Genomic DNA, 10,061 nt, shown 5'->3' on the forward strand with positions numbered 1-10,061 from the left:
GACACGTGATGTACCATCCTGTATACCGATCATACTGAAAAATTTCTCCTTAATCACCCCTTCACATTGTCTCGAACAAAACCCATAACTTTTAGCATATGTTATCTCCTCATTACTACATATTCTCACAAGTCATAGTGAATGCAAGGAAAGAGATCCACTTCGTATCTTCCTGTCTGAAATCTAAGGACCAGATAATTCGAATCACTCAGATTGAATCAGACGGCCGCCATTAAATCATTCCGTCAACTTACCTCACACAAACCAAATACTCGAATTTTCTGGTTCTTAGGTTCGGATGCTAAGGTTTGGAGAGGATCCAAATTGTGAATGCAAAACTTCATTTTTTTTTTCTCATAGAGCTCTCATAGAATTGGACGTGGCTGCTGGTGCCGCCTGATACATACAGCCAAAAGGGTGACTCTTTTGTTAAAGTTTCTAAAATGGGGCCCAAAAAAGCAATCAGGGAGGTGGAAAAAGCAAATTAAAGGTTAGATGACTGTGAATTCCACAAGGCAGCCATATTTCTGTGTCCCATTTGGGTGCCATTTGGTCTTGGTCCTTCATCTTCTGCACCATTTGTGCCATTTTCCCAGAGCCAACAATCCAGCTGCAAAAGCTCCTTCTCTGAACATTGGGAAATGTGTAAAGCAGATTCTTTGGTTTCTTTCTCTCTTTGGTGTGAGACTGAGAGAATGAAAGGTTATGTCAACTATAATTTTCCAGATATGCTAACTGGGTACTTTGGATGAGTTCAGTGACTTCATTTTCGAACAAAAACTTAAATAGTTTCAATTTCCAACCATATATTTGTCAGAATCTTTAACCTATCTCCTCTCATTTTCTGATATATCTCATTTTCGTTGAAGGAACCCTAAAACATGTGCTATTGCCAACTTGAGACCTCTTTTAACATCCAAAAGAGAAGTGTCACTAAACAAATTACTAGTTAGTGCTTGTTTAATGTCCCCTTTAGTAAATGTTTCGATTTTTTATTGAATATCTGTGGAAGTTCTTTTTTTGCATATTTATTTATTTATAAGAAATCAGAGATTATAAAGAAAATAATTAAAAACTTTTGGGAAAAAATAGCAATTGTAGAGTATAAAATTAAGAAGGATAAAGATTTTGACACTCACGTTTCGGATACGCTGAAAATTGAATTTTTTATTATTTTATCTGCATTCACATAAAGCAAAGGGAGGCTAAAATAGAAGTGTTAAATTCACTTAGCCTTAATCAAACTTTCTAGTGCCAAAAAAGAAACAAATTAAATTAAAAGGATAATTCAGGTGAACTTTATTTAGCTTCTTGTACACATCCCAATAAAGAAATAAAAAATATTTGATGACCAAATAATGAAAGAAGGGAGTGAGAAGCTAGCAGAGAAGGGAAGGTGGGCATCTGGTTCTGGCTGTGGCCTGCGGCCTGCGGCTTGTGGGGTACTAGGGATACAACTTCGTCGCTGAAAAGATCAGCAGCTGCTGCTGACGACCTATCACATGCGGACGCGTGTCTAAATTTTAATTTTTTAATCAAAATTTGAACACGTGTCCGCTAGGGATTGTCTATCATCTTTCAACAGCGAAGTCTTGTTCGGGTAGTAGACCAGATAATTGCTACTACTTGCACATCCTCTCCTCCCTTTACTTCTTTTAGAGCATACGATGCTAGGCTGCACAAAATCTCTAGAGGGTTCCCCTTATTTTTTTTGGGTCATGCCCAATCAAATCCAGAGAGTCATGATCTTCCCTCCATCCCCACTCTTTGATTTTATCTGTACCAAATCAGTAAAAGCTTATTCTTTTCCAATCTCATCTTAAAAACTTTATTAGGTACAATAATGACGACTCTTTATCGGGCACAGTACCAAAGCAAACCTTTGACATTGACGGTATGAAGGGTATGATATTAGTCAATGTGGTACGGTTTAGTTTAGGGCACAATAAAATCGAGATGTTACAATACAGTACGGTGTAACAAACGAAACTCTAAACCTACAGCTTTGTTAAAAAATAGGATTCGTCCAAAGTGGTGTATATATTTGATGGTGTACAATAATGGTATGTGGAACCTGTCTATTTAACTCGAGAGTGGGTAGGGTTCCTTAAAGAATGAATAGCAGCTGGCCATGCCCATCTCCATCAGCACCCGATACACTCGCATACACTTATAGGAACAATGACATATACACAACTTTTTATCAAATGAGAAGAACTTACATAAAACAGATTCATTGTCACGTAGCGTCTTGTATCTTTTAATACATTGTCACATGTAAGTTTTTGTTTGTATGGAAATATATATATATTATTGAATTGGAATGTCACGTGGTGTTGAACCCGTTCCATATAAGTTACTCTCCTATCAAATGCCATATACAGTAGATTTATAAGCTAATAACAAGAGAGCTTTCACAGGAAAGAAAAATTAAGTGGGAGAATAGTAGGAGACTTGGATGCTTGCAAAGGATGGAGATTGTAGTTTTGGAAGATACTGCCATTACTGTTAATTGACAACAATCTTAAGCTAGCGTACTTATTACTCTCTTAAAAATCATTAGCATTTTGATTTTATTTTCTCTCTTGCCGGGGAATATTTTACTACTGGAGATATATATGTGGAAAAATGAAACTAGGGGAATCAAACTGATGACCTAGCATAATCATAAAATAGAAATGGAACTTCGTGATCTATTCTGAAACAGCCTTCTAAAATTCACTAGTGTAATGTACTTTGATCTATGTACCTTAACCAAAATATTCCTAAGAACTGTATATAACGGACGGATATTATACCGCGGTATGTAAATACGTACTCCATAATTATGAGTAAATACAAATCAATGAATATCATCAAGTCCTGGTGTGTATATATATGTGTTGTGGCTGCTGTATGATGTATGCATGCCTGCATGTATATGTCTGTATGAATATCTGTAGTGGAATCTCATCAAATATATATATCCACCTCACGAGAAATTTCTAGAAAAGTGAAAAAACTAATCACTTGCATTGCATGCATAGAGAGAGACACCCTTCCTTCATCTCATCATACAGACTAGACACTGGCTTGGCTCGAGTAATGGGGTTGGTTGGGGTTTGATGGAGACAATTGGACAAAGCTTTCTTTGGCAAAACGCCCGTGTTTTGTGGGCATTGTTTGATTTCGTTACACAGTGTTTACAGTTATGCATTTATATCTTTAATATTTTAGGGTTCACTCGTCTCCTCTTTCTGCTAAATACTCCATATTTATTATTTATTATTTTATATATATATATATGTATGTATGTATGTATGTATCTTAGGATCAAGGAACATAAGCACATATTTTGACATTAATTTTGGAAGGCTCACTTCTTAATGTATTTCAATAACACAATGTAACAATTTGTCTCGAAATTTACAGAACGAAAAGGCAATGTTGTAATTTCATTTTGGTTATGGGATATTTGTTTAAAATATTGTTTTTGGGTCTTAATAGGAGTGCCAATGAGGGGCGGTTTGTGTTCCCCAACCTCTTTCCTCTCTTTCTCTCCCTTATCCTGTGTACACTCACCTTTCTCTTCTCTCACAGTTCTCTCTCTCCCAACTCACTCTCACTCCTTTCTCTCTTTTCTCTTGGCAAGCACCGAGATGGTGCCATGGGAGGACCACCACAGCATCGGCGAGGTCCCAACTCACCACCACTTGGACCTCATCACCAAGAACCCAGGACAAGGAACTTGGGAACTAGACGTGGCAGAGGCCACTGTTCACGAACTTTGGTTAGTTCTCCATCACCTCTGATGTAGGTGAGCTTCGAAAACCCTTTAAACCTTTCCCTTTGGCTCCCATGATTCATTTTTGATCGTATATATGTGTTTTGGACGTGGAAACTACGAAGAAACGCCTCAGGAAGGTTTTCCCCATATTCCGGCGAGAAACCGGCCCTTCCAGGCCATTTTCCAGCCAACTTCGGCCACCACACGCCTTGAAATTGGTACAAATCTCTTCCTTGTTCCTTGAGCTTCATTTTGATTTTCTGTTTGACATGTTTTGGTTAAGTTTTGGCTTGAACGGAGTTAGGATAACTCCGGTGTCCTTCTTCGTGGAAACCCAGCCGACCCGACCTGAAACCGGGTCAAACCCAACCCGGGAGCACTAGTCCAGCCCAAAGAATTGGGCCATGGAAGCCGGCCCAATTAACCCAACCCAATCCTAAGCTACCCAAACCCTTTTTGAAGCCCAAGCCCAAAGCCCAGTTAACCTAAAACCCAAACCCATTGGATCCAGGCCCTTGGGCCGTACAAACTTGGGCTTTCAGCCCGATAACCTCAAACCCAAAACCCTTTAAGCCTCGGCCCAGCCCAGTTGACCCGGACCTGTTTGACCCGGATGGAATATTTCGAGGAATATTCTCATGTGGACTTTTGTTGACTTTTTCAAAATCTACCCGGGACCCTTCTTAGGGTAATTCAATGTCCTGAATTTATTTCCGACGTTTGTTTTCCCAAATTCAATCATTTTATTAAAGTATTATTAATGGGACCCTGTATGTGCTTAGGTGTATTTATTGTGGCGTTTCTGTTTTCGCTAGTTTGCGTGGCTCTTCGACGACAGAGTATCTATGAGTGGACCCCTTCTAAAATGCATATTTTAATATTAGAAATGCATACATGAAAAACATGATTTAATGGGTACGTTTTATGAGTAAATTAGATTTACACTTTATAATTATCATGCTTTACTAAGAATATATTGGAATACCATACTTTATCAAATTTATGTTCTTTGTAGTATATATGATGGATGACTATATACTATTTATGAACATATTTTTACACTCTTTGTAGTATATATGATGGATGACTATATACTATGAAGATGTTTTAAGATATATGTACTTATGTTGGAAATATTATATTCAATGTTTTTGTACATATCTAGTGGTCACTGTTCTACCTACGGGCGTATGTCCTGCCTATGGGCAATTGTACGGGCGTATGTCCTACCTACAAGCGTATGTTTTGCCTACGGGCGCGTGGCTTATGTTATGCCTACGGAAGCGTGAGGAGAGCCTTCGGGCGATTATGATACCACTAGTTAGCACACTATATATAATATATGTTTTACAAAGGTTTTATGGCATGCTAGGATTTTCAGAAAACCTATTACATATTATACTATTGAGTTTTTATAAACTTTAAGGGTTAGTATGTTGTCGAATAACTGTTTTAGTATTACTATATATCAACTTGGTCCACTCATGTTTTGTTTTGCGCCCCCTCATGACTTAGAATCAAAGCGTACAATTCTGGCGTCAAGGCACTCCCGCATTGGCATCTTTGAGTCCTCTCAGTGTAGGACCCATCCTTTTGTTCATTCAATTTTATATTATTCATTTTTAGTGTCTCAAATTAGTTGTGTTGATGCATAAAATCAGTGGGGACTTTGGTACAACAGAAAATGTTAAGTTTGTGACCTTAGCTAGATTGCTCCGGTTACTAGTGTGGATAAGTATGTAAATGGATAGGGATAGGGAAGCAAACACAAGATGTACGTGGTTCACCCAGATTGGTTACGTCCACGGAGTAGAGGAGTTCTCATTAATTGTGAAGGGTTTACACAAGTACATAGGTTCAAGCTCTTCTTTAGTCTAGTGAATGATTTAGTACAAATGACATTAGGAAATATTGTGAAAGAATGATCTCTATTTATAGAAGAGAGTTTCTAGTTTCATTCTGACATTGACACGTGTCGTGTTGTGATTGGTTTCTGATGTTGACACGTGTCGCGCTATGATTGGCTTCTGATGTCGACACGTGTTGCTCTGTGATTGGCCTCTTGGTTGTAGGGAAACTCTTCTAGGTCCTTGACGGTATAACGTTGACCGGTGCTCAGTAGTTTCGGGATTGGTCAAGTATGGTATAAACAGTGCTCCCCTAAGTTCCCGAGTGAGAGAAGCTCATCGGTTGGGGATTTGCAAGATCCAAGCCATTGAGTAATCACGAAACTTCTAAGTACCGAAGTGTGGTATTATTTTCACTTGCCTTATCTGTCTCATATGTAGATGTGGCATCTTCTCTGGAAGTACTTTTCCTCCATCCAAGGGTGGTATCTTTAACCGATGAAGATGCACAAGGTAATGTATCAATTTCACTTGAAGCTTACTTGTAGTTTCGGGCTTGGTCAAGTGCGATACAAAACCCTATAGTAGGAGTCCCCCAAGTCGCCTAGCTAGGAGATTTGCTGAAAGAGGTAATAGATAAGGTAAGCAATCAAACTTCCAAGCAAGTAACCTGGATCGGAGGTTCGACTTCAACTTTCGGTTGATTGTTCTCCTTCTCCTTGTGTCGTAAACAACAATAAGGATAAAGAGAAGCAAATGGAGAAGAGATGATATGAGATACTTTTGCTTTTGAAGAAGTAACTTTCCACAGGCTTATTCTTGAACTGGGCTGGAGGGTTTTCTGGTTTCCTCCAGAGTATAAGGCCGACTCAAGAATTTGAGGGTCAAAACAAGTCAATCAAATCAAGAGTGCATTCGACCTTGATGATATGGGATACTTTTGCTGTTGACGAAGTAATAGATGAATCGGCATGTGTTCTGTTGCGCTTATCTCCACATACTTCCTTGTATCCTTCTCACTTGCCCTATATGTTCCTCATGTTGATGTCCGATATGAAGTGCGATATGACCAAAGAACTTGGGATACAAATTCTGGCCAACAACCTTTAGCCTTGTCCAAGCTGGTTTTCAAAGTTCACTTGATTATTTTGTTGATGGCTTCAATTTGTCCATTAGACTGGGGATGAGCTGGGGAGGCAAAACATAAGTTGATGTTGAACTTAGAGCAGAACATCCTGAACTTATTGTTGTCGAACTGTCGCCTGTTGTCAGTGACTATCGCATTGGGAATGCCGAATCTGAAAAGGATGTTCTTCCATATGAAGTCTTCTATTTTTGCCTCAGTAATGGTTGCCAAGGGTTCTACTTCGGCCCACTTTGTGAAGTAGTCAACTGCAACGATTGCATAGTGAACATTCCCCTTCCATGCAGGCATTGGGCCAATCAAATCAAGTCCCCATTGGGCGAAGGGCCAAGGGCTGATCATAAGAGTGGGCGGCTCAGGAGGGGAGTGAGGAATAGTTACGTAGCGTTGACACTTATCACATGAGTGGGATATTCTGATGGCATCTTGGTGGAGTGTTGGCCAGTAATATCCTTGGCGAAAAGCCTTGTGTGCTAGGGATCGAGATCCAGCATGATCTCCGCAGACTCCTTCATGTATTTTTTGAATGACAGTTTCCGCCTCTGCGGGCGTAAGGCATCTTAGGTATGGTTAGTTAAAACCCCGCTTGTAGAGTTGGTCATTAATGATCAAGTAACGGGTGGCCTTGTATCGAATCTGCTTAGCTTGGACTTTGTCATTTGGAAAGGTGCCATGAGCAAGGAATCTATAAATCGGGGTAATCCAACTATCTCCTTGTTGTAAGTTGCACACTTCCGCAACCATGGTGCTTGGTACTGCCAACAATTCGACATGAATTTTTCTCCCAATCTTGTCTTCCACTGCTGAGGCGAGGCGAGCCAAAACATCTGCATGACTGTTTGTAGCTCGAGGAATTTGGGTGATCTGGTAGTGGAAGTGCTTGAGCAACAATTATGTTTGTGCCATATATGCTGCCATGGAGCTATCCTTAGCGTCAAAGTTGTTGGTGACCTGGTTAACCACCAATTGGGAGTCACTGAAGATATCAATTCGTTTAACCCCAAGGTGTTTGGCCAAACGTAAGCCTGCTAGGAGGGCTTCATATTCGGCCTCATTGTTCAACGCCTTAAATTTAAAACGAAGAGCATACTTCATCACCACTTTGTCAGGGTCGTAAGAACTAGTCCTGCTACACAACCCTGTTGGTTAGACGAGCCATCAACATATAGACTCCATGTTGGGGTTGTTGGCTCTATTTTCTGAGCTTCCGAGGGTAATGAAACCACTTCTTTAGGCGTAGAAACAATGGCAACAGGATATGTGAAGTTGGCGATGAAGTCTGCCACTACTTGGCCCTTCTCAGCTGGCTTTGGTTAGTAGGAGATGTCAAACTCACCCAATGTTATCGCCCATTTGATCATTCACCCGGAAGTGTCAGGACTTTGGAGTATTTGTCGAAGAGGATGATTGGTAAGCACAATGATAGAGTGTGCTTGGAAGTAAGGGTGAAGTTTTCGAGCAGACATGACCAATGCTAGAGCCAATTTCTCAATGTTGGAGTATCGTGTCTCCGCATCTTGTAAGGCATTGCTAGCGTAGTAGACAGGCCGTTCGACATTACCATCATTTCGAATGAGAACGGAACTTACTGCTGAAGCCGATACCGACAGATAGATAATGAGAGTGTCACCAACCTCAGGTTTAGAGAGCAAAAGGGCTTTACTTATGTAGTCTTTAAGGTTCTTGAATGCCTCAGCACATTCATCAGTCCATGTAATGTACTTCTTACTTCCCTTAAGTGATTTGAAGAAATGAGCACATCTAGCCTTAGAGATGAGCCTAGTTAAGGCTGCCACCTTGCCAGTAAGGCTCTAGATGTCTTTTAAAGTTACCGGTTCCTTCATGTCGAGGATTGCTTTGATCTTCTCGGGATTAGCATCAATGCCTCGTTGGCTTATCATGAAGCCTAAGAATTTGCCAGAGCCTACACCGAATGCACATTTGTTGGGGTTCAACCTCATTCGATACCTCTTCCGAATGGTGAAAGTTTCAGATAGGTTGGTGATGTGTTGGTCAGCATGTTTGCTCTTGACTAGCATATCATCAACGTAAACTTCCATGCTCTTCCCAATCTGTTCGGCGAACATTGAATTGACCAGTCTCTGATAAGTCGTTCATGCATTCTTTAGGCCAAAGGGCATAACTTTATAGCAATATAGTCCCTTGTCAGTAGTGAAGGCTGTGTGTTCTTAGTCTGGAGGGTTCATGAGGATTTGGTTGTATCCTGAGTAAGCATCCATAAAGCTCAGGAGTTCACATCCTGTCGTAGAGTCTATAAGTCTATTTATGAGAGGAAGAGGAAAGCTATCCTTCGGGCATCCTTTGTTTAGGTCGGTGTAATCGACACACATTCTCCACAAGACCTTTTAGAGCAGGAGACTTTCCTTGGTCGGATTCTTCTTAACAAGGACAACATTTGCTACCGACGTTGGATAATTGACTTCATGGACGAAGCCTATGCCTTTGAGTTTTTCAACTTCTGCCTATATTGCCTCGTACCATTCAGCGTCATAAGATCTTCGCTTCTGTCTCACTGGCTTGGTCTTAGGGTCAATACTTAAGCGATGACATATTATATCGGGAGAGATGTCTGGCATGTCCTCGTATGACCAGGCGAAGACCTCAGTGTTCTCTTGCAAAAAAAAGATCAATGCCAACCGAATGGGTGGTGACAAGGTGGTACCAATCTTCACCATGCGATCCGGATAATCTTTTGAGATAGAGACCTTCTCCAACTCTTCAGCGGGTTGTGCTTGCTGGGTGAAAAAGTCATCTCGAGGATCGTCGGGTTGATTGTTGCCACCGTGAAGATCCAAGTTAGCTTCGTTTGGGCTGGTCTTTATGACTTGGTCATGTATAGAAAGGGTTTCCTTGGGCACATGCAGGTACTGTTGCTTGACCGAAGTGTTGTAACATGATCGTGCACTAAGTTGATCTCCTCTGATATAACCATTTCCATAGGGGGTTGGAAATTTCATCAACAATATATGTGTGGATACCATGGCCTTGAGATTATTGATGCCTGTGCGTCCGAAGATGACATTGTATGCCGTTGGGCAATCAACCACCAGGAAGTTAGTGGTAATGGTAGCTATGTAAAGGCCTGTACCAATGGTGAAAGGTAAGTGTATGCTCCCCAAAGGTTGCACGATATCACCGGAGAAGCTTATCAGAAGGGAAATCGAGCAGTCGAGCAAGTGTTCAGCTACATTAAGTGCCCTGAAAGCTTCAGCAAACATGATATTAACCGAAGCCCCCGTGTCTACCAGGATTCGTCGTACTTCAAAGTTGGCTATGTGAGCTT

Source organism: Malus sylvestris, chromosome 6 (assembly GCF_916048215.2).
Source record: "Malus sylvestris chromosome 6, drMalSylv7.2, whole genome shotgun sequence".
NCBI classification, from domain to species: Eukaryota; Viridiplantae; Streptophyta; class Magnoliopsida; order Rosales; family Rosaceae; genus Malus; species Malus sylvestris.